Source organism: Eleutherodactylus coqui, chromosome 8 (genome assembly GCF_035609145.1).
Source record: "Eleutherodactylus coqui strain aEleCoq1 chromosome 8, aEleCoq1.hap1, whole genome shotgun sequence".
Classification (NCBI taxonomy): domain Eukaryota; kingdom Metazoa; phylum Chordata; class Amphibia; order Anura; family Eleutherodactylidae; genus Eleutherodactylus; species Eleutherodactylus coqui.
The window spans coordinates 45,357,972-45,385,870 of record NC_089844.1 but is presented as its reverse complement, the minus strand read 5'-3'; positions in this window follow the sequence as shown (position 1 = coordinate 45,385,870).

The window sequence follows — 27,899 nt, the reverse complement described above, 5'->3', positions numbered from 1 at the left end:
AGAGGGATTTCGGGAAGTACCGCTCGCCCGACCCTTACAGAAACTGTAGGATGTCAGTGAATAGTAAAGTGGTCACTGGACTGATTGACAGTACGGGGTCCCTGAATCGATCCAGATCAGGGATCCTGGAGGTCGTCAGATCCTACTACTCGCAACTCTTGGGAAAGAGGGATCTAGATTCGGAAGTGATGTCGGCTTTCCTGGCTGAAACTGTCCCTGAGCCGGGGGTAGACACCTCTCTTGGCCTTTTTGACAGAAGAGATCAGAGAAGAGGAAGTTAGACTGGCGATTGATGGGCGCCGGCTCAAAAAGTCGCCAGGTCCGGACGGATTAACATCCGAGTATTATAAGACCTTCAAGGACCTCTTGAGTCCCCTCTTGACGGAGGTATTCAATGAGTGTCTTTCCTCTGGCACTCTGCCAAAGTCAATGAGGAGGTCGGCTTTGATCATTCTGTCAAAAGGTAAAGACTCGAGCCGTATTGAGAACTGGCGTCCCATAGCGCTTCTCAATACGGACAGGAAGGTTCTGGCAAAAGTGCTGTTTAATCGGCTGGTCAAGTTTGCACCCCGGCTCCTCTCGGGGGCTCAGCATTGCTCTGTTCCAGGCCGTAGCACTTTTAGCGCTGTTCTCGGTGTCCGGGAGGCAGTGGAGCAGGGTAGGGCTGGCCACTGGGAGGGGTACCTGCTGTCCTTGGATCAGGCCAAAGCGTTTGATCGGGTTAATCACGAGTACCTCTGGTCAGTCCTTCTGAGATACGGCCTGCCAGTGGGGTTTGTTGATTGGCTGCGAACATTGTATGCAGGGGCTGAGACTTTCCCGCTGGTGAACGGTTGGCTTGGCCGCCCTTTTGAGGTGGGGTCCGGCGTCCGTCAGGGCTGTCCTCTAAGTCCCCTGTTGTATGCGTTTGCGATAGATCCCTTCCTTAGGAGGGTTGATTGTGGACCTATAGCAGGGGTCGGGATGGACCAGGCGGTGCCGGAGGCTACCCTGAGGGCAGTGGCATACGCCGATGATGTCACGCTCTTCGTGTCCTCGAGAGAGGAGGCGGAGTTTGTGGTGTCGGAGGTGGACCGCTACTCGGAAGCTTCCGGGTCTATGGTCAACTGGGATAAGTGTGAAAGTCTCTGGTTAGGAAGGGGGGATCCTACGTCTGATCTCCCAGACACCCTTCCGGTGCCCCAAACTTCAGCAAAAGTACTTGGCATCAAATTCGGCCAGGGGGATTACCCCATGCAAAATTGGGTGGACAGGCTGGATGGTGCAACTCACAAGGTAAACCAGTGGAAGGGTTGGTCTTTGACCCTTCGGGAAAGAATTAGCCTGATCAAAACATACCTGCTCCCGTTATTCATCTACCTGGGCAGCGTATGCATTTTGCCAGAACCTCTCTGGACCCGGGTCTACAACCTGTTCTTCCTAATGTTGTTGGGAACAGGTTGAACCTGATCAGGAGAGATGTTACATACCGCACGAGGAGACTAGGGGGGTTATCTATGGTCAACCCCGTGGTGTTTCTTGTAAACACTTTTTTTAAGATCAACATAGGCAACCTCTGGCAAGAGAGGGCTCCTCCGTGGGTCTACTCCTGCCGGGGATGGTTTCGGCCCTTCTTCCAGGAATGGGAGACAGGAGGGCGAGTGAAGGACCTTCGCACGCAGCACGGACATCTCCCGGCTTACGCTACCTTGGTTCTGAAGGTGATACGCCGGTGGGGTCTGGGGATGTGGGAGATCAGGACTCTGACGAGGAGGCTCCTCGACGAAAGAGTCCTGTTGACCCATTTCCAGAAGCCCCTGGCGCTCAAGGACTGCCCAAGTCGGGACCTGGAGGGAGGGTTACGTTTACTGAATTCAACCCGGGTCCCCTTGAAGTTTTGGGACTTGGCTTGGCGCTGCTTTCACGGGAGACTGTATGTAAGGGGTAACTTGAAGAGCAGGCCTCTGATTGACAGGGGTTGCCCCCGTCAGGAGTGCAGCGACGTGCTGGAAAGCATGGAGCATTTCCTGCTTCAGTGCCCCTTTAATACAGAGGTATACCAACGGGTAGGGGTCTCCATAGGCTGGCCTCAGCTGGCACACCTCTCCTATGCGGAGTGGGCTTATGAAGCGTTCAGAGGCCTTGGTGGCAGGGACCGCTGCACTTTATTTCTAGTTAGCCTAGTGGTCAGGTTCCACATCTGGAGTGCACGGTGTCTAATCTCGACGGAGCTGAAAATCCTCCCTATGGATACGGTCTGTAGGAACATCCTGGGTGACCTGGTGAAGGTGCGTTCTTTGGAGTATGAGAAACTGGGCACATCTAAGACTTCCCTCCTATGGAGAGGGCTTGTATTTCGTTAGGGACATTTTTTTTCTTCTTAATTTTCTAGGGGCAGAGTAGGGAGAGAATAGGGACAGGATAGGGAGAGAGGAGGGATAGGGCAGGGACAGTTTTCCATGAAGGGTCAGACTGAGGGGCAGACTAAGGACAGTCTAGGGCAAATTAGGGAAAGAATAGGGAGAAAATGTAAGGGATAGTACATTATGATATCTGTGCCCGGCTTATCATCTCCAATCCCGGTGGGGGGCTGTGAGGGCACCATAAAGCTTTTTGTTTTGATTTGGGCAAGATGGAGTGAAGTAGGGCTGCAGGTGAGCCGACCTTAGGCTTTCGGGTTATGTTAATATATATCGTGTATGTCATGTATATTGGTTATTGTATGTTTTATATGTATATATTCACGTTCTGGGTGGTAGTTAGGTTGGGTGGGGGGTTGGGGGGAGTGGTTTCACGCCTTGAGCCGTAGCCTGGCACGTCCCGAACATTGAACTCTGGGCACGGACTGGTGGAGCGGGCATGGCCCCCAGGCTGCGGCAGGCAGAGTATTGTACAGTTTATATATTACAAAAAAAAAAAACCCCGGTGTGGCTTGGCACGTCCTGAACTTTAGAACTCTGGGCACGGACTGGTGGAGCAGGCATGGCCCCCGAGCTGCACTGGGGACCCAAAAAAAAAAATTTTTGAAAAACAATTTCTTTAGTTATTTTTGTATGCCGGTTGGCTTGGTCTTTATTTTCATATTTAGTTCATTATTGGTATATATATGTTATGTTTACGTTATTGCCAATTTTGTTTATGATGGGGTTTCAGTGCGGTACGGCTGGACCTGTAGCTTTAGTTTTAGTTTTATTTTCTGGATAGCTGGATGCTCTTCTTTTAGGTATATTGTGTTTTGTTTTGAGTGTGTGCGCCAGTGTACGGCAGGGGGAGGGGAGTCCAGACATGGGGTTTCTTTTGTTTGTGGACCATGGACTCTGGGTGAAGGGCCTTATCTCTGTATACAGTTGTATTATTATTATTTACTATTGTTACAGTTTGCTTTTATTGTTATGTTTTATACTTTTATAATAAAAGATCTACAGGATAGAACTCAGGATCAGTACAGGATAAGTAATGTATGTACAGAGTGACTCCGCCAGCAGAATAGTGAGTGCAGCTCTGGAGTTTAATACAGGATGTAACTCAGGATCAGTACAGGTTAAGTAATGTATGTACACAGTGACTCCACCAGCAGAATAGTGAGTGCAGCTCTGGAGTATAATACATGATGTAACTCAGGATCAGTACAGGATTAGTAAAGTATGTACGCAGTGACTCCACCAGCAGAATAGCGAGTGCAGCTCAGGAGTATAATACAGCATGTAACTCAGGAGCAGTACAGGATAAGTAATGTATGTACACAGTAACAGTGTAGTTTTTGTTGATTATTAACTATGTATAATTTATAATGCACCATACAGTGGTGAGTGGAGTCGATATTTATCTCCTTAGTGCATTTTGTCTCTTTCTGTTTCCCAGACTGGAGCAGCGTCTTGTTCAGCAGATGACACAGACAACACACAGAGAGACTCTCAGACCATATATTCCAGTTCGCTGTAATAAAATATCGCACAGCGTTATCTGCACCAACGGAAAAATAAAGAAATGCTATTTTATGTGTTGATGCTGTAAAATGCTGTTCGTAGAGTTCTCCATTGTGATTTAGGATATAATAATATCTTGGATTCTTTCTCCTTTGGCCCCAACTCATCTTAAAGCAGGAGAGGAGAAATAATGCAAGTGTAACATAATGGGGATTGTTTAAAAAGGACCCAGTTGCATGGAAATTAAACTTAATCATAATGAAATAATCTGCCGCTCTGTTATTCTTTTTTGTGGTTTAATTCTTCACTATTTCTAAGATCTCTGCTTGCAGTCTCTGCATGGAAACTTTTTGTTGCGCATGTATTAAACTTTCTCCATCAGGTTTATTGTGTATAATAAAGTCACACATTTGGTGCACACCATCACATGTTTCAAAATGTGAAACCTTTTGCAGTTTTATTTTGGCAGCGCCACTTTTTTAAAAAAGTGGGTAGAATTTTGCACCAGGGGGCGTGGCCCCTTATGGGGATACAGATATAGGGTGCATTCACACAGGCAAGTATAATATCAGTCCAAGAAATCCGGACCAATATCATACTCTTACTCACAGGTGAGGCTAAACAAAACAACTCCCGCCAGAAGACAGAGAAGCACATACAAGGCCTGCAGCAGACTACCTGGAAAGGAAGCGATCCCAGAACCGCCACAACAGCTGCAAGCTGGAGCCATGCTGCTGCTGAAAACCAGAGCCAGGCTCAGAAAGGAGAAGGTAAGCCTGAAACCAGGTTGTGGTACGGCCACGAGTCTGACGAGTGGAGGACGCCTGCAGACGGATACCCGGTTGGGTATGTGTAGTGGCGCTAGGCCACTGTGTGAGTAGAGAGGGAACTACTATTTAGTTAGTGCCTTAACCCCTTGAGTGGCACGCCCGGAAAATTTCCGGGACGAGCTCCACTGCTCATAGCAACATAGCCCGGAAGATTTCCGGGCTATGTATCACTATGGGAGCTGCAGAGCACAATGCCACAAGCTGTGACAGTGTGCTCTGCCTGCACAGACCCACAGAGAACAAAGCAAGGGCTTTGAAAAACCAGCAGAAGATATTGCCGATATGCCGGCAATCTCCTGCACTGGTTTGTTTACAGGTTGCCATAGAGACCATCGGCTTGTCAGAAGCAAGCCGATGGTCTCTGTGGCAGGGAGAGCTAATTGTTAGCTGTCAGAGGACAGTTAGGTACTAGCTCTTACAGCAGAGATCAGAGAAAACCTCCGATCTCTGCTGTGTTAACCCCTTACATGCTGCAGTTTATGTGACTGCAGCATGTAAAGGGCTGTCACTGCAGCATGTAAAGGGCTGTCACCGCAGCATGTAAAGGGCTGTCACCATCGGACCCCCGGAATGTGATCAGGGGTCCTGATGGGTCCCTGTGGAAGTCCCCTAAAGGGACAAAAATAATAATAATAATAAAAAAAAAGTAAAAAAATTATAAAAAAATAATAATAAAAACACTTGTCTCCCTTTACTTTGTAAAAAAATCAAAAATACAATCACACATGTGGTATCCATGCGTCGTACTGACCCAGAGAAGGAAGTTAATGCATTATTTAACCCCTTAATGACATGGCCCCTTTTTTTCTTTTTTCCCCATTTCTTTTTTTCCTCCCCCTGTTTAAAAAATCACAACTTGTCCCGCAAAAAACAAGCCCTCATATGGCCATGTCAATGCAAAAATGAAAAAGTTATGGCTCTTGAGACGCAACTGCAAAATTAGTTGAAATTCAATGATTAGACCATTTTAAAAAACCTGCCCTGGTGGGCACGACAGGGTGGTAGGAAACCCACCACTCAAGGGGTTAATGTGCAAGTGTTTATTATTTTTTATAGTATATGTGCTGCCAGTGGCGGATGTGTTTGCACTGGATTTCTGTGTTATTGCTCAATACTGAAATAAATAATGCTATTTGGACTTTCACTTGGATGAGTGAGCCACTATGTTGTCGCCGACCGCCCACGCAGAGATTGCCACAATATATTCCGGGCTATTACAGATGGCCTTCCAAAAGAGAAGCCCCATAATTCTGCTTAATGACACTCGGATACAGAAATTTGATATCAATGGAAACAGAAACTCAAAAAGTTTCATTCAACAAAGCTGTCACCCATAAGACCTCCTTGTAGCCCAACCAATCACAGCTTTCATTACTCAAGCTGCTGAGGAAAATGAAAGCTGCACTGTGATTGACTGCTTTAGGCAACAAGGACCGTCTTATTGTTTTGCTAAATGAGGCCCAAAAAGTTTTATTCTACTGTAGTCATTGTTAGGGGGGATATGAGACAAAATGGCTGCTGACGAAGATAGAAGAGCGTTTTGTGTTCTTGATTTTCATGTCTACCAGTCCGTTATTAGTGTGTGATATAATTATTAAACAAAGTTTGCTGAAGCTCCACAATTCATAACCAGTACTTCAATTCGAATGGGAAAAGTGCCTTTTGTAAGTGAAAATCATCCGGCCGTCCACCAGTAAGCGTGAAAACAGCGGAGCGCGTCCGTGCAAGTTTCACACAAAATCTTCAGGAAGGTGAGTGTGTTTTGCACCATAACCTGCAGAAGAGTGTACGGCCCACTTCTTATTCCATGAGGAGACAATCCCGGGGATTTTGTACCTGGATGCAACATATATGGCTCCTGCCAAAATCCCAACAGGATGGGGCACCCCCCCACAATGAAGTCAGGAGTGCCCAGAGACTACCAAACAAATGGATTGGCCGTGCAGGTGGTAACGATAGTGAACTTCTTCCTTGGTCTCCACATTCCCCGGAGCTTACACCTTGTGATTTTTTCCTCTGGGAGGTAGGTTAGAGTCTACATGCCCCCCTCACCACCCACCATGATCTGTGTCCAGAAATCTACTCCAGCTCGTATCTGGTGGACATTTCTGTGAAGGCGCAGGGGTGGCCCGAGATGCTCTTAATATATGAAGAGGTCTGCACTGTGTGCATTGTTCGCCAGAGAGCATAATATTTTTTGACGTCTCTGCTAGAAGTCATCAAACGGGAGCCCTGTTTACTTCCGGAGGATAAAAAGTAGTTCTGGTTATATGTGATGCTCACAAAGACCCCCGATACCCCATCACATGACCATTCCTCATCATTCGCAAGATGTCTGTTTGCTGTCGATGCATAGGAACATTCAAACAGATGCAACACTTCTGACAGCTGAGGGTTTGTTACAATTGTAACCCCTCTAGAAAGTCCTCAGCAACAGTTTAATCAGCAACGGAAATATGTCTTCTGCTGATAGTGTGCTACAATGTATCAGTGCGGGTGACCTGTATCAATACAGAGGCTAGGATGTTTAGATTGAGATAACTAGGCTGGATACATTGTAACAAACCCTCAGCTGTGAGATATATCAGATCTGTACAGGTTTTCAACCTCTAGATTTTAAAACAAGTGTGGCACATTTAGTAAGGCCCTCTAATATGAGGATAAAGTTAGGGGGGAGTAAATGATGCACCAAATCTATAAGTGCCATACAATGTTTAATAGATTTGGCCCATTTTTGTGGTAAGTTTGTCTCAGTTTCCTACTTTATGCCCCCTCTTCTTTACATCAGTACTTTGCAACTGAAAACTGGTACTCAACCACTTGAGGCATAACTAATGGTGGAATTTTGAAGTAACAGTAATAGTAAATCTGCTCCTTTGTCCTCATTCTCTGACAATAAGCAAGGGTCACAGACTGATTACAACAGCGGCTGCTGCCGGAAGGGAGCTGCAGACCGGGTAAATTCAGTGCTCGTCAGGTTGCTACATGAGGTCCACTAAAGGGGACATTGTTAATACTGGGGCCACTATGGGGAATACTATTACTGCCAGGGTCACTAAGAGAGTCAAAATTACTGCTTGGGCCACCATTAGTGTCACAATTACTACTGGGTTCACTATGGGGTCACTATTACTTCTTACCATTAAGGGGGTAAGTATTATTTTTGGAGCCACAACCGGGGGTCACTGTTACTACAAGGGCCATTAAAGGGTCACTATTACTACTGAGACCCCTAACAGGGTCATTCTTACTACTGAGGCCATTATGGGGGTCACTATTACTACTGTGGCCACTAAAGAGCTGTCCAGGTTGTCCAAAAAAAACATGGCTGCTTGCTTCTAAACACAGCGCCACCCTTGTCCATGGTTTGTGTCTGGCATTGCAGCTCAGCTCCCATTTACTTCAATGGAACTAAGCTGCAATACCACGCAAAACCCTATGGATAAGTGTGGTGCTGTGTTTGCAAGAAAGCATACATGTTTTCAAACCTCAGACAATCCCTTTATGGGGGCACTATTGAGTGCACTACTACTGGGGCCGCTAAGGAGGTAACTATTACTGCTGGGGCCATTAATGGGGTCACTATTATTACTGGGGGGGCATTAATGGGAACACTATTCCTTTGTCAAGTATCAGTGGTTCAAATATGTGTTGGTATCTTGCGTATTGGTGCTTTCAATACCTGTAAAATAAATTTAGGTTTTTTTCTTAGGGAAGAGGGAAATTTTGCCTCAGGCAGCATAAAGGCTTGGGGGACCCATAGACAAAACAGATCGCTGGTACAATTATTGGTCCCATAGGTTGGCTGTACATCTCATTGTTCACATAGGGGGATGTACCATCATTCATTGGGAGTATCTTTAGTTGATGGATGGGCATTTACTGGTTCAATGGCTGATCGGAGGTCGTTTCACAAAGCCACATTGTCATAGGGACAAGTGATTGGAGGCACATTGGGAGCAATAATCGGCTTACCTAGGGGGACCTTTACTGTGAAATAAGTTGGCGCTATACAAATAAAGATTATTATTTATTATCGTTTCAACTGTCTTATTATTAGGCAGGATTCGTAAGTCTGCCCAAAGTCTATTAGAAAGTTGCAAAATGGTGTTCAATCTGCTATCCTTCCACTCCTATGACGGTCAAGTTGTGATCCGCACATGTGACCATCTATCTCATCCCTCATACGGAGGACTATAGATTTCCCTTCTCATTACGTGATCAGCGGCGTCTTGTACTGTAGACTGCTGATATGACAGCTGCCTGGTTGATAAATCTAGGCCCTTGGGGTAATCATTAAAACCCAAACGAGCTTTATTTTTTCACTTATATTAGCAGGTGACATCCATTGACTGCAATAATGACCCCAACAGCCGCTTGGCTCTGCAATCAATTATCCCCTGAGGCGCGGAGTTAAAATTCCAAGGCTTTCACAATACAATGCCCGCAATCACAGCCGGCCATCATCTTCTCCTTGGCTAGTTTTCCTCTCTCATTCTGTCCTCTGCGGTTTTCATAAGGTGCCACAGCCATATACAGTAATTCGGCATGACCTATGTATGAAGAGTATAAGTCCCTTATATATGTGGCCGTGTGCAATGGGATACATTACGGATACACAAGAAAATATTCGTTGTCCTTTACGAACTTGTCCTATGTGTGACTCTGAAGTCCTTATTTACTCGGCCGCTCTGGATCTAGCTTGTTTGCCTTGTGTTTGTATTCTCCTCCGTACATCACTGTGATAGGAGATGACAGGATGTAGTAAAAGATGTGCTGGAGAAGCCGCTCTGCCTTGTCAGAACAGATATGATTACTCGGAGTCATACGGTCATAACTTTGAAATTGTGAAGTCAAAAAGTTCGCAGTAAGAAGCACCGGTTATATAAATATGGACTGTCATCACAGGAGGCCCGGAAGGATCATTGCTTCAAATCCAACATGGACGTCTCATAAGTGACATTGTTACTTCTGAAAGTCAAAAGTTACCTGTGTTCCGCTGATGTAGCATCTACCACGCATCCCACAGTGCTCTCAAGATTATCCATCCACTGATTAGCTACAGTGAGCATTGAGCAAACTGAAACAGTAAAACTCTGTTTCTTATCGAACTTTGATAAAAGTTTGGTTCGGTCAGAACTTGAACCTCGGGTGGTTCGTCTCAGCCAACCTGCTAAAAGGAGAAATAAAAAGATGGAAAAAGAGCAATGTTGAGCCATGCCATCTGGATAGGCATCCACAGCTCAGTGGTATTTGTAGGTGCAGCCTCTCGGGTGTGAATAAACATCTCCACCACATCCCATAAGTGATTGAATGTTGGGCAAATGTGCAGGCGGTACCATTCATAGAAACTCTTCAGAATGCTCCTTCAACCAATTCTGGACCACTTGGGCCTGATGGCATGGTGCATTATCCTGCTGGAATATCCCATCATTGTGGGGGTTAAAGGAAGTCTATAGAGAGCTGTAAATGGTCAATGGTATGTTTAGGCAGACCAGTAGATCAACCCATGCCATAAGGACACCCTGCATACCACTATGGAATCACCACCAGCCTGTGCAGTGCCTAGTTGACATCTGCAGTTCATTACTTCATGAAGTCTGTTCCACAGATAAACCCAACCATAGCCTGAAACAATTGATACCATCGGATGACACTACATGCTGTCAGTCCTCTAGGATCCAGTTACCAAACTCATGAGCCATGTTGAGGCACTATATACAGTATCATGGTGATAACAGAGCACTCTGTTGGGTCTTCTGTTCCCATGGAAGCTAAAGAACGCTGTACTGACCTGCGGGATATGTGTGTGGGGTCTCCTACATTGAATTTGGATGTGATTTTTGCTGGATTTTTGCAGGCAATTCTAGCCAGATGTCGCCAGTTGCAATAATTAAGCACCCATGGGAGGCCACTACTCTGACCAGTGTGGGTGATTATGTGTTCTATGCCCGCACAACTTTGCAAATGGAATGCCCCATCCATCTCGTACCCACTATCATGTCTCCTTCCAACTCCATTCATGCCGCTTTACAATGAGCACACTGGATAGTGTTCAACCTCATTCACAAGATAACTGTTACGTTCATGTGGGCAACTAAGCACTGGGTCCAAAGAACTTAAGCTGCAAGGCCACAGCAAGGCTCCTCATGTCTTGCAGTACCTACACTAGCCAGACACTAAAACACACATGAACATGACACTGTAGACACACACACTGTACACCAAACAGGACTGCTCCCACCATATGTCTGGCCACTTGCACAGACATACAACATAAATCACTGTTCACACCAGGCTACAACTGGTAATGCATAACACGGACTACACCCAGAGCTCACATGCACACAGATAAAACTCCACATCAAGTCTCAAATGTCCTCATAGCAGTGGGATAGACAGCCACCGTGCTGACGTAGGGAACTGAGTCAGACATCACCCATCTGACACACAAACAAGACATAAGACGTCTGGAGGCCGCACCTGTCAGGGGAAGGGAAGAGGGGGTCTGTAAATGATACAGACAAGGACTACATGTGTCCAAACCATCTTTGAGAAGCAGAGAGACACAGACAGACAAGCACACAAACACAGCTCTGAGTGGGCATAAGACATTGATATCCAAGCAGTAAAATGACCAGCATCAACTACTGAGAGATGCTAGGTTTTATATGCTGCAGACTAAAGGGGATTGGCTGCTGGAGAATACCACACCCAGCCAGCTCAATTGACCCCTACCTGTGAGGGTGTGCTCCTGGAACCCAGTAGTACAATGGATCCCAGCAGCACAACCTGAAAATAACATCTCACAACTTATATAAGTGTGGGCATTAAAGAAAAAAAATGTCCTGGGAAATCAGTACTTTTGGCCCGTTAGTGCATAGGGGCTTTATACACAAAATAGAAGATTTTTATTGAAACCATTTGCAAAGTTGCTCTATTCTTCATTTTAGAAGCGATAGAAAGAAACATAGACATATCCTTTAAGACATCTCTTAGAACTTCGGGAATGAAATGTGGCTCTCGTCCAATCTCAACTCTGGTCCTATCTCCCCGGAGTTCCAGGCAGTCAATAGACGACAGTACACCAGATAATACAGACTTATTTTTAGGGACTATTGTTTATTCTTCTCTCCTCCAGGTCAGGGAGATCACAGTAAGATGTGAACCGCTGGGGAGGGGACCCCAGAGTCTTTGGCTGAAGGCTGTCATTGTTCTCATGAATGCTACATTCTGGAAGCATAAAGGACAAAAACTCAGGACAACAGAGATCTATTTCAGCAAAGCTCAATGTACCTTGTGAAATCCCTGCTGCAATGTTAGAAGCAGCATGAATTATTGAGAGCAGTGGGGCAGAGACAGTCCATGTAGTGCCAGGGGCCCCTTAGAAATACTAGTGCCCAGACCCTTCTCTTTGTGCATCTGTAACAAGTCTCCCCCTCTTCAAAACCAGAGCAAGGCTAATAAATGAGCTCTGACGTCTACACAGAGATATATACCTATTCTTCCAGGTGAAACTGCTCAACTCCTTCAGGTTAGAGAGTTGTGTTGGTGTCCAGCCGTCTTCAAGTCATATCACTAATTCTCCATTGGACTGAGGTCTGAGCGTTGATTAGACTATTCCAAGACATTTCCATGTGTTTAACCATATGTTTAACCCCTTAAGGACACGGCCTATTTTGGCGTTGAGGACCAAACGATTTTTGGTATTTTTTCATCTCCATTTTTCAACAGCCATAACTTTTTTATTTTTCCGTCGACGCGGCTGTATAAGGGCTTGTTTTTTTGCGTGGTGAACTGCAGTTTTTATTGGTACCATTTTATGGTACATAGGCTATATTGTAAAACTTTTATTAATTTTTTTTATGATCGTAGGGAGAGAAAACAAATCAATTCTGCCATAGATTTTTTTTTTTTGAGTGTTAATTGTGCAGCATAAATGATACACTGCATTTTTATCTGCGGGCCGGTACGGTTACAACGATACCAAAATTCTTATTTTTTTTTAGGTTTTACCACTTTTCCACAATAAAAGCCCTTTTTTTAATGATTATTTTTTTCTAAACTCACTGCATTCAAAGTACTGTAACTATTTGATTTTCCATGTACAGAGCTCTATAAGGGCTTAATTTTTGCAAGATGAGCTGTAGTTTTTATTGTGAATAAGAAAAGAAAAAGCATACACAAAGTTTTTTTAAACATTTTTTTTTACAATTTTTATTTTTTGCACTTTATTTTGCTCTTATCTTTACACAATCTGTGTCCCTCTGAGGGAGTTACACAGCAGGACTGCAGATCACTACGATAAGGCATGGCAGGACTTCTCCCCTGCCATGCCTTATCGCTTACTTTAGCGATCTTAGGCAATGGCAATACAGTACGCCGGTATCTGGCGTCCTGTTGCCATAGCAACCATCCGGGCTCTCGCGATAACATTGTGAAAGACGGCTGGAGTCACAGAGGGAGCGCGCTGCCTGTGTGAACCCTTTCCCTGGCATGATCTAAAGGGTTAACGGCGGGTGGGCGCATCTCCGATGCCCCCCGTTGTCGCAGCAGGAGGCCAGCTACTAGTGACAGCCGGCTCCCGCTGCCGGATAACGCGAGATCTGCTATGATCTCGCGCTATCCCTATGACGTAAGGGTACGTCATTTTGCGGGAAGTACCCCGCTCCCATGACGTACCCTTACGTCATGCGTAGGGAAGGGGTTAAGGGTCCTTGTTTTGTTGGAAGGTGAACTTCTGTCCCAGTCTCACATCTTCAGCCGATGACACAGGCTTTCTCCAGAATTGTCCTCTATTTACTGCCATCTATCCTTTGCCCACTCCTGACCAGTTTATCATCCCCCTATAATGTTGCCACCACTGCACTTTGATGTTCTTTTCTTTTAAATTGGATTTTATTGGTTTCTCCAAATCGCATTACAAGGAAAATTCTATATAAGTTCAACATTAGTTGGTCAGAGTAAAGTTTGACTCTTTGTTCTATACTAACTCATGGAGTAACCACTTTATCCAGAACCCAAGAGGGAACATGAACAATTAGAGGCAAAGACAAAGGAAATAGATGAGAGGATAAAAAATAGGCGGCGTGTAATATTAAGTCTGTTGTGATAAGAAGAGGAGCTGTGTGTCAGAAGAAGATAAAAAGCTCATGATTTTTTGAGTATAAGACCCGAAACGAGCTACTTCTGGAAATAAGGGGAGTCATGGTAAGTGATCTATGGGAGCCATGTAGATATAAAGACAGAATAACAATATAATCTGTTCAGTCTTCTATTCTTATAATCTATCTAGCTCTGTAACCCACTGGGCTCTGGACCAGGGAATAGCCGACCTCCATGCCTTGGGAATGATTAAAATGGGAAAATAGAGTAATACCTCTACAGCACCACCTATTGGAAGGCAGCATTCATTCAAGTCAATGTTAGACTCACTAGCCAAGTCAGAAACCTGATGAGGGGCAATCACCCCAAAACAGCTGTCTGTAATGGTGATCTTTCCCTTCTGAAGAATATTCTGGCTTTGGCTCAAATTCCAAATCCTTGTGACAAGACTTGTTAAAAAGTCTGACATTACCTTACAGGAATGCTGACCTCCAATAGGTGGCGCTGCAGAGGTATTGTTCCATCTTCTCATTTGCATATTTCCCAGAAGAGCATGGATAGCTTTATAAGTCTCCTCACACCTTCTGGGTGCTCTCCCTAAGGAGAAATGATACTCTTCTGGACCCTTGGGAATTATTAGATGCATTGCTAAGTGACATAATAGCCCATGACTAATTTGTTTTCAAAATCCTAGAAAAGTAGAAAGCACAGTCAGTTTACATGTATGTTGGACATTTGTATAAAGAAAGTGATTATATAGATTTTGTATATCTATCCACAGAGATTGAAGTTTCAGCCAGCTCCACCAAAGATGTTCTATCATTCCTTTACCCTCACTACATCTCAGACATCTACCCTGTTTCCCTGAAAATAAGACATACCCTAAAAAATAAGACATAGCATGATTTTCCAGAATTTTGGAGGATGCAAAATGATTTTTCAGGCTTTTTGAGGATGCTTGAAATATAACCCCTACTCCAAAATTAAGCCCTGCTAACAGTTAATTTAAAAAGTCAATTTAAATAGTGTCCAGGCAGTTCTACATGTAAAAAAGTTAAACCCTTTTGAACAAAAATTAATATAAGACACTGTCTTATTTTCGGGGAAACACGGTATCAGACTGGGATGGGAATATTGAATGCAGCCAAAGTGGAGTTTTCTACCATCTAGTTGCAATCTTACATAAGCTGTCTTGAATTCTACAAGAGATGAATATATTTTGTGTAAAAAGAATTATCCCAGTTCGAGGACTTCTGAGAAACAGGTTATATTGCTGACAAAAATCTGGAAGACCAAAAACCGTTACTGATGAGTGAGACCAGAACAGCCTTAGCGGCTGCTTCATCAGTAATAGTTTTTGGTCATCCAGATTTTGGTTCATCAGTGATAGAACCTGTTTTCCAGAATTTGGAAAGAAGTTTGCCAATTGCACTGTGGGTAATGAAAGGTCTGGTTGGGTTGGGTTGATTGAAATCTGCTATGATGACACGTGTGCCTCATTCGCCTGACGTAAGTTCGATTCCAACATGTTCTGCTTCAGATTGCGCCATCATTCACATTGCCTGTAATGAAGAACATTTACTGTGCTCACATGGGAGCAAAGAAGGGGAACACACAATTAACAGAATGGTTACTTTCCCCAACATCATGCCCCTCCCTTCAACCCTTGCCATCAATACACCTCTCCAGAATACTAGACAAATTCATTAAAGCGTATCCATCAACTCGCCCTTTTTCCCAATTGGTACAAATTATCACTTCACAGTGTCATACTAGTAGAAGAATTGCGCTACCTAAAAGGGAATTTATCGACACCCAAGACACCACCAAACCGGCATACATCCTCTCGTGGGAAAAAGGACTAAATAATAAACTGTCGGACACGGACATTAAATACATTTTGGGAAATTCACATGGATTTTCTAAATGATTAGATTGCAAGAAAACCTTTATAAACTTTTGACCAGATGGTATAAATCACCAGAATAGCTTTATGCTTACAAACTAGCTGATTCCAATTTATGCTGGCGATGCAGCAGTCAAATAAGTTCTTTAATACATATTTGGTGTCCAATCATACGTCCATTCTGGGAACAGATCGAAAAAAACATACGTAACATATCAAATGGATACCTTCAGACTCTCCCCAAAATATGTGATATTATCTAAACCCTCTTCAAATTATAGATCCTCAAAGTCTAACCTTGAAACCCACTTAATCGCTGCTGCAAAACCCTTGGTCCCTGCCATGTGGAAGCAAACAGAAGCATCTACATGTAGCCAGTGCGAGGCTAAAGTAAATGAAATTAGGAGACTTGAGGAACTAACAAGTTTGGCTAATAGAACCCATGAAAAATTCAGAGTTACATGGGACCCATGGTCTAAACGGATGTAATCCTGTATAATCTTTTGGAAGTAATAGAAAATTGCTTTCTTAGACTTTGTTAAACAATCCCTAAGTTCAAATACGTGCAGTCCTGTGTAAATTATATGGATTGATACTAAGTGCAATCTAGCATTTATTTAATATACAATAAGTTATGATTAATATTTTGAACATGCATTAATCTATGTTATATTACTGTTATTTTAATAAAAACATTGGAGCAAAGAAAGATATTTTACTTCTGGTGAAATTCACTGCCAGCTTGATATCTAACACACCTACCTTCCATGGGAAAAATTAGAGTTCAATGCAAGATGGCAAAATTCAAAATGGCCATCATGTTGGTGACATAGCCTAATAGCTTGTATACAAAATAGCTTATATGCAAAATAGTTTTAATTCTATATACAGTAAACCCTTGAGTAACATTGCTCTTAAGTAAAGCTGTTTTCAACTTAAAGGGGTTGTCTCGTAAAATCAAGTGGGGTTCAGCACTTCTGTATGGCCATATTAATGCACTTTGTAATATACATCGTGCATTAATTATGAGCCATACAGAAGTTATTCACTTACCTGCTTCGTTGCTAGCGTCCCCGTCGCCATGGATCCCTCTAAATTCACTGTCTTCTGGTGATTTTAGACGCGCTTGCGCAGTCCGGTCTTGTCCCTGGTGAATGGGGCCGCTCGTGCCGGAGAGCTGGTCCTCGTAGCTCCGCCCCGTCACGTGTGCCGATTCCAGCCAAGCAGGAGGCTGGAATCGGCAATGGACCGCACAGAGCCCACGTTGCACCATGGGAGAAGACCCGCGGTGCATCGTGGGTGAAGATCCCGGCGGCCATCTTGGTAAAGGAAGAAAGAAGTTGCCGCAGCGCGGGGATTCGGGTAAGTAATAAACTTTTTTTTTTTTTAACCCATCCCTTGGGGTTGTCTCTCGCCGAACGGGGGGCCTATTGAATAAAAAAAACGTTTCGGCGTGAGACAACCCCTTTAAGTTGACGTGTCAAGGCAGCGGTGGTCCCTCAAAATAAAGTTGCATTCCTCAGATAAGGTGGCTGACCGCTCCATGACCACGGGCACCCCTCAGTGAGCCGGCATGCAGCTGATGCCGGTCACTTCCTGCATCTCCTGCCTCAGCGCGCGCCTACTCCTCCCCCTCCCCTCTCCACAGTGCACAGTGTCGGCTGAACGTTGCTGTGTCTGCCTGCCTCCTGACACAGTACAGCAGCTGAATCCCCAAAGTGCCGGCTGAACGCTGTCTGCCTCCTGAATCCCCACTGCAAAATGTAAGTACTGTACAGATGAGTACAGTACAGTAAAGAAACGTTTGCAAATAAATACTGCAGTCCTATGTTAAAGCGCGGATAACACAGTGATAATCTTTTTATTATAAAAGTAAAAAACATTACAGGGCGTAATAACAAAAATAGCAAAATAACAGAAAAATTTGCCAAATACAATCACAAGAAGCATATATACACACACATTTACAAAACTGAAATATTTGCAAAAATAACAGAAATTAACAGAAATATTTGCAAGAAATAATAGCCAAACATTTATATTTACAAAATTTTACAAAAAAACTGTACAGGAGTGAAATTTACCGGTCTGGCTGCATCCCCAATCTCACACGTCCCATTTACACTACAAAATTGACATAAGAAAACATATCACAACAAAAACTAGACAACCTATTCCATAATCCCGTGGTGCTGCATATTCCAACCTACTAAATAGAGAAAAAAAAAACACACATTAGTAAAACAAGAATATATATAAATGTTTTGTTTTTTTTTTGTTTTGTTTTTTTTGTTGTTGTTTTTTTATTTTTATTTTTATTTATTTTTATTTTTTTATTATTTTTATTATTATTTATTCCCCCCCTCCCCTCTAAACTACACACACATTACCCTCTACCCATCCCCTGGTCCGCTGCCAATACCTGCCAATCATGCTTATGAACATATACATACATATACACATACATACCTATATATACATATACACTACCGTTCAAAAGTTTAGGGTCACATTGAAATGTCCTTATTTTTGAAGGAAAAGCACTGTACTTTTCAATGAAGATAACTTTAAACTAGTCCTAACTTTAAACAAATGCACTCTATACATTGCTAATGTGGTAAATGACTATTCTAGCTGCAAATGTCTGGTTTTTTGTGCAATATCTACAAAGGTGTATAGAGGCCCATTTCCAGCAACTATCACTCCAGTGTTCTAATGGTACAATGTGTTTGCTCATTGGCTCAGAAGGCTAATTGATGATTAGAAAACCCTTGTGCAATCATGTTCACACATCTGAAAACAGTCTAGCTCGTTACAGAAGCTACAAAACTGACCTTCCTGTGAGCAGATTGAGTTTCTGGAGCATCACATTTGTGGGGTCAATTAAACGCTCAAAATGGCCAGAAAAAGAGAACTTTCATCTGAAACTCGACAGTCTATTCTTGTTCTTAGAAATGAAGGCTATTCCATGCGAGAAATTGCTAAGAAATTGAAGATTTCCTACAACGGTGTGTACTACTCCCTTCAGAGGACAGCACAAACAGGCTCTAACCAGAGTAGAAAAAGAAGTGGGAGGCCGCGTTGCACAACTAAGCAAGAAGATAAGCACATTAGAGTCTCTAGTTTGAGAAACAGACGCCTCACAGGTACCCAACTGGCATCTTCATTAAATAGTACCCGCAAAACACCAGTGTCAACATCTACAGTGAAGAGGCGGCTGCGGGATTTTGGGCTTCAGGGCAGAGTGGCAAAGAAAAAGCCATATCTGAGACTGGCCAATAAAAGAAAAAGATTAAGATGGGCAAAAGAACACAGACATTGGACAGAGGAAGACTGGAAAAAAGTGTTGTGGACGGATGAATCCAAGTTTGAGGTGTTTGGATCACAAAGAAGAACGTTTGTGAGACGCAGAACAAATGAAAAGATGCTGGAAGAATGCCTGACGCCATCTGTTAAGCATGGTGGAGGTAATGTGATGGTCTGGGGTTGCTTTGGTGCTGGTAAGGTGGGAGATTTGTACAGGGTAAAAGGGATTCTGAATAAGGAAGGCTATCACTCCATTTTGCAAGGCCATGCCATACCCAGTGGACAGCGCTTGATTGGAACCAATTTCATCCTACAACAGGACAATGACCCTAAACACACCTCCAAATTGTGCAAGAACTATTTACAGCAGAAGCAGGCAGCTGGTATTCTATCGGTAATGGAGTGGCCAGCGCAGTCACCAGATCTGAACCCCATTGAGCTGTTGTGGGAGCAGCTTGACCGTATGGTACGCCAGAAGTGCCCATCCAACCAATCCAACTTGTGGGAGATGCTTCTAGAAGCGTGGGGTGCAATTTCACAAGCTTACCTCAACAAATTAACAGCTAGAATGTCAAAGGTGTGCAATGCTGTAATTGCTGCAAAAGGAGGATTCTTTGACGAAAGCAAAGTTTGATGTAAAAACAATGTTTTTTCAAATACAAATCATTATTTCTAACCTTGTCAATGTCTTGACTCTATTTTCTATTCATTTCACAACGCATGGTGGTGAATAAGTGTGACTTTTCATGGAAAACACAAAATTGTTTGGGTGACCCCAAACTTTTGAACGGTAGTGTACATTTTTTTTTTTTTTGTAAATACACAGAACGTAATACTAACCCCCCACAAAAACTCATAATACCACCCATAAAGATACCACCCGCGAAAACACATAATACCACCCATGAAACATGAAACCACCCACGAAAAAAAACAAACAAACAAACATAATACCACCCACAAACCCATATAATGCATAATAATCCACAGCCTAAATATACAGCAAAATATATAAATAGCAAAAAATATAACCATTACCTCCAGCCCTGGTTCGGGTCCCGTAAGCCTTTTAGTCAACTTTTAACTTAAAACAAAACAAAAAGCTAGGGTGAAAGAATCCAGCCCCCCACCGGGAAACAGTTCTCCAGGCTAGGGAACCCCAAAGCAAAAACCCCTCCAAAGGAAGGCTGCTCGATGCCTACCCAACCTTTCAAACTCCAGAGAACGCACCTTCACCAGGTCACCGAGAATATTCCTACTTACCTCGTCCTCGAGGAGGATTTTATGCTGCGTTGATACTACACACCGTGCGCTCCACGTGTGATACCTAACCACTAGACTTACTAAAAATAAAGTGCAGCGGTCCCTGCCACCCAGATCTCTGAATGCTCCATAACACCACTCAGCGTAGGTAAGGTCAGCCAGCCGAGGCCAACCGATGGAAGCCCCTACCCTCTTGTATACCTCTATATTGAAGGGACAATGAAGCAGGAAGTGGTCCATGCTCTCCAGAGTGTTGCCACATGCCTCCCGGGGACAACCTCTGTCCTCGGTGTTCTTGTGCTTCAAGTTGTCCCCCACATATAGCTTACCATGGAAGCAGCGCCAGGTCAAGTCCCAATACATTGAGGGGATTCTTACCGAATTTAAAAGAGACAAACCCACCCTCAAATCCCCACCTGGGAAGTCTCTGAGGGCCAATGGATTCTGAAAGTGGGTTGCCAAGACCCTCTGGTCCAGCACACGCCTGGCCAGCGTCCTGACTTCCCCCACGGTCAGCCCCCATTGGCGTAAAACCTTCAGAACCGGTGCAACGTAAGCCGGAAGATGTCCGTGCGGTGTACGAAAGTCCTTCACACGCCCTCCTGTCTCCCACTCCTGGAAGAACGGCCGAAACCATCCCTTACAGGAGGATACCCACGGAGGAGCCCTCTCTTTCCAGAGGTTTGCGATATTAGCTTTCAAAAATGTATTCACGAGGAATACCACTGGGTTGACCATACCCAACCCGCCTAGTCTCCTCGTACGGTAAGTAACCTCCCTCTTGACTGGGTTCAGCCTATTCCCCCATAACAGCTGGAAGAACAGGCTGTAGACCCGTGACCAAAGAGGTTCTGGCAAAATGCAAACACTTCCCAGGTACATTAACAAAGGGAGCAGGTAAGTCTTGATCAAGCAAACCCTTTCTCTCAGGGTCAAAGACCACCCTTTCCATTGATCCACTTTTTGAGCGGCATTCCTCAATCTGCCTTCCCAGTTTTTCTCGGGATAATTCCCTTGGTCGAAATCGATGCCTAAAATTTTAGCTGAATCTTGGGGTTCTGGGAGAGCGTCCGGAAGATCAAAAGCAGGATCTCCCCCTCCCAGCCAGAGACTCTCACACTTTTCCCGATTGATCTTTGACCCGGAGACCTCCGAGTAGCGGACAACTTCCGACATCACCCACCCCGCCTCCTCCTGAGAGGAGACAAAGATAGTAACGTCATCAGCGTACGCCACTGTCCTCAAGGCCAGGTCCGGGACCCCCGGGTCCATCCTCACCCCCGCCAACGGTCCCCCATCTACCCTTCTGAGGAAGGGATCGACAGCGAACGCGTAAAGCAAGGGGCTCAGAGGGCATCCCTGACGAACTCCAGACCCGACTACAAAAGGACGGCCAACCCAACCGTTCACGAGCGGGAAACTCTCAGCCCCTGAATACAATGTTTTTAACCATTTTACGAACCCCACCGGCAGACCGTATCTCAAAAGGACAGACCAAAGGTACTCGTGGTTTACTCGATCAAAAGCTTTAGCCTGATCCAGGGAAAGTAAAAACCCCTTCCAGAGACCCGCCCTGCCCCGTTCCACAGCCTCCCGGACACTCAGCACGGCGCTAAACGTGCTTCGACCGGGAACAGAGCAGTGCTGAGCCCCAGAAAGGAGCTGGGGTGCAAATTTCAGCAACCTACTGAACAGCACTTTTGCCAAAATCTTTCTGTCCGTATTGAGGAGCGCTATGGGACGCCAATTCTCAATACGGAGCGGATCTTTACCCTTTGACAGAATTATTAGGGCCGACTTCCTCATTGACTCTGGCAGAACGCCCAAGGATAGACATTCATTAAAAACCTCGGTCAAGAGGGGAACTAAAACTTCCTTAAAGGATTTATAAAACTCAGATGTTAAGCCGTCTGGGCCTGGCGACTTTTTGGACCGGAGCCCATCAATCGCCAGTCCGACTTCATCTTCCGTAATTGCTTCTGTCAAAACGCCAAGAGAGGGGTCTACTCCTGGTTCGGGAACGGTTTCTGCCAGGAAAGTCGAGATTTCGTCCCGATTAAGTTCTTTCCCGCCCAAGAGATGTGAGTAGAAGGATCTGACGACCTCCAGGATCCCTGATCTGGACCTTTTCAGGGAGCCTGTACTGTCTAGCAGACCCGTAACCAATTTACAACTCACTGACATCTTACAGTTCTTGTAGGGGTCAGGCGAGCGGCGAGCGGTACTTCCCAAAGTCCCTCTCAAGAACCAAAGATGCGTGCCTATCATACTGACATCTCTTGAGCAAGGATTTCACTCTGGAGATCTCCTCGCGGCTACCTCCAGTCGAGACCAAACGCTTGAGTTTCCTCCTCAGGCTCTGATACATACGTTTTCTGTTCAGGCTTCTGAGGTTGGAGATCTGTCGGAAGAACCTTCTTACCCGATGTTTGAACATCTCCCACCACTCTGACTTACTGCTGCATAGGCCCAGTAGCGGTTCCTGGCTCTGAAGAAAATCCTCAAAGGACCGTCTTATTTCCGCTTCTTCCAGGAGTGACGAATTCAACTTCCATAAACCTTTGCCCATCCGAGGGGTCTCTGTGACATTCAGAGAAAAAAAGAATCATACAGTGGTCGGAGAACTCCACCTCCACCACCGATAACGGTGAGGAGACGGCTTCCTCCTTTAAATAAAACCTATCTATCCTAGACCTGCAATAACTACCTCTAAACCAAGTGAATCCCGTGCGCCCTGGGGTGTGCCGAACGTGGACATCCACAAGGCGTGCCTCACTAACTACTCTATTTAACGCGACGCTATCATAGCCTGGCTGGTTATTGGAACCTCCTCTATCACAGAGCCTCGTGACATTATTAAAGTCTCCTCCAAAGACCACTTGCCGGCTTGTAAAAAGGAAAGGCTTAATTCTCATAAAGAGGTCTTTGCGCCCCTCCTTTGACTGGGGTCCATAGATGTTAATAAGACGCAACTCTTGACCTCCCATGAGAATATCCAAGATCAGGCACCTCCCCATTTCCAGCTCGATAACCCGTCTGCATTCTACCTGTGCGGTCTTAAAAAGGACCGCCACCCCGCTATACGGCTCGGCCGCAAGAGACCAATAGGAGGCTCCGCACCTCCACTCACGCTTGGCTTTGTTCATGACCGACAAATCTGTCAGCCTGGTCTCTTGCAAAAATAAAATGTCAGCTTCAACTCGGCTGAGAAAATCAAAGGCCGCAAACCTAGCCGCATCTGACTTAATGCTGGCAACATTAATGGATGCCAGCGTCAACAGGGTGAGTGCCGCCATCATTGGTGATCGAGCTGGATGGCTTTCCTCTTACTCTCCCCCTCCTCCCTGTCGGAAGAAGAGGTCTCTCCTTTATTTCTTTTTAATAAATTGAAACATCCATATCACCACACTCATCCTTACCTTCACCTTCCGGCTTCAGGGTGGCCCCCTTCCCGGAAGAAACCGGGTCCCCCACAGAAAGAGACCCAGCGTCCCCCGGGGTTCCTTCCTCAATTATCTCCGCCACCACCTCCGGTACCTCACCCCCAGCCTCTCCCCCTGGCAGGGAAGAGGAGGTGTTATTGAGAGCTTGGTACCGGTTAGAGAGGTCGACCGTAAGGGAACTGATGGGGCCTTCCTTTAGTATCTGCACCAGAGTGAGTGGGACCGAGTCATCCCACTCTAGAGAGGAAGAACCCCTATTTTTCTTTCTTGTTCTTCCCTTACCCTTTTTTTTCTGCTTTTGCCATTTCTCGCTTTCCTCGTCCGCACTTTCTTCGCGGGAGGATCCGGCAGAACTGGCAGCCACCTCCTCTCTCTCCATCCTTCTGGTTTCCTCATCCACATCGCTATCCCTTGGGGCCTCAGCAGCTCGACTCCCCTCCTGCCCTGGCTGGCCAGGCACCCCGCCGAGACCCCGTAGCTCTTCCTCCTCCCTGCTGCCACCAGCTTCGCCCCCGGAGCGACGGGCCCGCTGGCCCTCTGACTGGGCTCGGCCGATGTTGGCACAGGATAAGGGACAACGACTGAATGGGTGCCCTAAAGCACCACACAGGTTACACCGAATGCTGCCACAGAAGGAGGATGGGTGGTCTCTGCCCCCACACAGCGCACACACCAGCACCTTACACTGTGCGCTGAAATGTGTGGGGTCCCCGCACCTGTGGCAGACCTTCGGCTGCCCCTGGTAGAAAACCAGAATCCTGTCCCTTCCCAGGAACGCAGAAGAAGGGATGTGGGTAACGGAATTACCTGCACGTTTCAACTTTACCATGAAAGTCCAGGCCCCTGACCAGATACCGTGTGCATCCCTGTTTTTCTGGGGAGGATGGAGAATCTCCCCATACCTGCCCATCCAGGTCATGATGTCAACATAAGAGAGAGACTCGTTACTAGTCAGAACGGTCACTCTCTTAGTGTCATTCTGGCGGGTAATTGCTTGAACTGCAAAATCCCGCCACTCGGGCTCCGTCTGAGCCAGCTCGTATTTTGACCAGAAGAGCTCGAGCCCCTCTGGTCTCACGAAGCTAACATCAAACAGGGAGGTCCCAAAGGGGTGGATCAGGGCAAAGATGTCACTCACCCTGAATTCCATCCCGAGGAGAAGCTCCACCACCCTAGCACGGTTAGGGCAGGCTTCACTGCCTCCCCATCGGAGACGAACCACATTCCTTCTGGACCCCCCCTGCCCGGCTGTAGGAAGCGACCATGCCTCTTCTCCCTGCCTTTGCTCTCGGAAGGCCCCTGTGCCAAACCTATCTATCCAAAAGGATAGGTCGTGCTTTTCACCCTCTATAGTGACCGACCTCTCTCCCCTCTTTAAGGCGGATAGGAATAGCTCGTGTGACCTGGGGTCCCTGAAGCCGGGAGGTGAAGGTCCCCCACTTACCCCGGCGGCAACACTAGCGTAGCTTCTAGGAGCAGTCACCGCCGGGGCGGCAGCTGGACCAGGGCCCCCACTCCTCCCCAAACCACCAGACACTCCACCCTCACTTGTGACTTTTGTAAATTTACCTGTACCTCCCTCCAATACTCCTCCACCAGCAGAGACCCCAACATTTAATCTTGTATTATTAAAATTCCCCACACCCCTGGACTCTCCCTCACGCACACCTCTCACCATGATGTTGCTCCCTTCATCCCTTTCACACACCTCCATGCCTTCCATACTCTCACGCTCATCATTCTCCCTATTCTTTGCGACCAGACCGGTAATGGCTTCTCTCTTGGCCGGAAGAGTAAGGGGCACCTGGCGGCTCGGAGGTTTCCCAGCTGCTCCCCCCTTGCCTGCAGGGGAGCAACCCAGGGTGGGTTTCCTAAATATAGTCCCCTCCGAGCCTCCAGACCCACCCCCCTTAGCACTGGGGGGAAAGGGACTTCCAGCCACGCATTCACGACCTTTGGCTCCGCCTCCTGCCATCATATTTCGTGTAACCCCGGCAAAGGAATTCCTGCGTTTTGGGTCTCCACTTTTTTTTAGGGTCCACCGCAGGGCCCTTATTGGGGCCACCCGACGCCGGATGGCCCCCCAAACTCCCAGGATGTTTGGGATCACCCGACGCCGGGCAATCCCCTTTTTCCAGGCCCACCGCAGGGCCTTTCTGGGGCCACCCGACGCCGGATGACCCCCCACCTTCCGTGAACTTATGGGATCACCTGCTGGTGGGTGACCCCCCTTACTTAGGCCCGCCGCAGGGCCTTTCTGGGGGCCAGCCGACGCCGGATGACCCCCCATCTTTTCCTCCACCTTCCCTGAACTCTTGGGATCACCCGGCGCCGGGAGACCCCCCTTACTTAGGCCCGCCGCAGGGCCTTTCTGGTGGCCACCAAACGCCAGGCAACCCCCTTTATCCAGGCCCACCGCAGGGCCCTTCGGGGGGCCAGCCGACGCCGGATGACCCCCCATCTTTTCCTCCACCTTCCCTGAACTCTTGGGATCACCCGACGCCGGGAGACCCCCCTTACTTAGGCCCGCCGCAGGGCCTTTTTGGGGGCCACCTGATGCCGGTGCACCCCCCACCTCCGCAACCTTTTTTGTCATTGTATCTGGATCATCTGACGCCGGATGACCCCCCACCTTCGCAGCCTTTTTTGATATTTTACCTGGATCATCCGACGCCGGATGACCCCCACTCTTAGGAATCTCACTGTCAGACACCAGCTTCTGCCCGTCACCCCTCCTTTTATTACGAACCGGGGGGGTGTTTGGATCAGGATGCCTAGTACTCTCCCCCTTCCTTTGCACTGAACCCACATTAGCAGAGTCCAGGCTGGGTCGGACCTGGGGGCTACCCATGCAGCTACCCCCCTCCCCTGGTTCAGAGGCTTGCCCAGGGAGGCTGACGTACCTGTACTCCACCTGGGTGATCTTTTTGCCACTTTTCTTTTTAGCCTGGGGGTCTCGCTCAGGAAGGTCATTGCCAAAATAGAGACCCTCCAGGCCTCCAGGGGATTCCAGGTGACCTATGTACGCCATTAGTTGCCCCCCTGGGCCGCTGTCCTCGCCCTCTTCCCCAGAGGAGTCTGAGTTTGAAATAATAGTAGCTTGCCCAGCTGGAAGGTCACTGCACAGGGACTGCTGACTATCCGCTGTCTGCAGTTCTCCAGCAGGGGCCTGCTCCATCTTGGACACTAGGCCCTTCATATCCTCACAGACCCCAGCCAGAGCCGGCTGAGACCCTTCAAACCGGTCACCATTCACCAACTTTTCTGCGAACGGACCTGCACCCCTTAAGATGTCCGCCCTCCTCTCAACCAGGGTGAGGATCTCGCTTTTCAATTCCTGGACGGCCTGGTTGTATTGGGCCCTCCTTGACCCACCTGAATTGTTGGCCAGGGACCTGGCTGCCTTTAACTCCTCCTGAAGCCTTCTGATGGTGCCACCGGCCTCACGGTACTCCTGGGTCCTTGAAGCGAGCCTGGCAGCAAAGACGGTTACATCCTCCCTAGGCCGCAGTGTCCCCCAGTGCTCGATGGTAGGACTGGGGTTTCCCCCAGGAGTACCTGGCCTGGCTCCAGGAGGGCCTTTGCTGGAAGTCCCAGCAGCCGAGGTCCCGGAGGGCCGCCGTCCCTCACCCTGGCTAGCCCGACGGCCACCTCGGGTGGTCTCCAGGAGGGGGGCAGGAGACACATCGCTGCGTCTCCTGCTAGATCTCCTTAGCCCCTCCTGGGTAGCCGGCTGCGAAGCATCCCCATCCTCCGCCGGCTGGCTCCGGAGGGTGGGGGTAGTAGTCCTCCCTCTCGCCATAGCCCAGGACCTCACTCCCTCCTGGGTAGGAGAGAGCAAAAAGTCCCAGGCCCTGGAGGAGAAAGAGAGAGAGACCTGGAGCTGCTAGCACCTGCTCACTAGTGAACCACACCCTGCAACTGGAAGTGAAGGGGTGTGTCCCTACAGTCCTATGTCAAACCACAGATAAAACTGTGATATGTACTGCTATAATGATGTCTATGCAGTCCTATGTCACACCACAGATAACACAGTGATACGTACTGCTATGATTATGTCCCTGCAATGTTAATTTATTCTTTACAGTTGTGTTTTATATTCATTCAGTATTGTTTTTGGCATTAAAGACCATCAGTTATT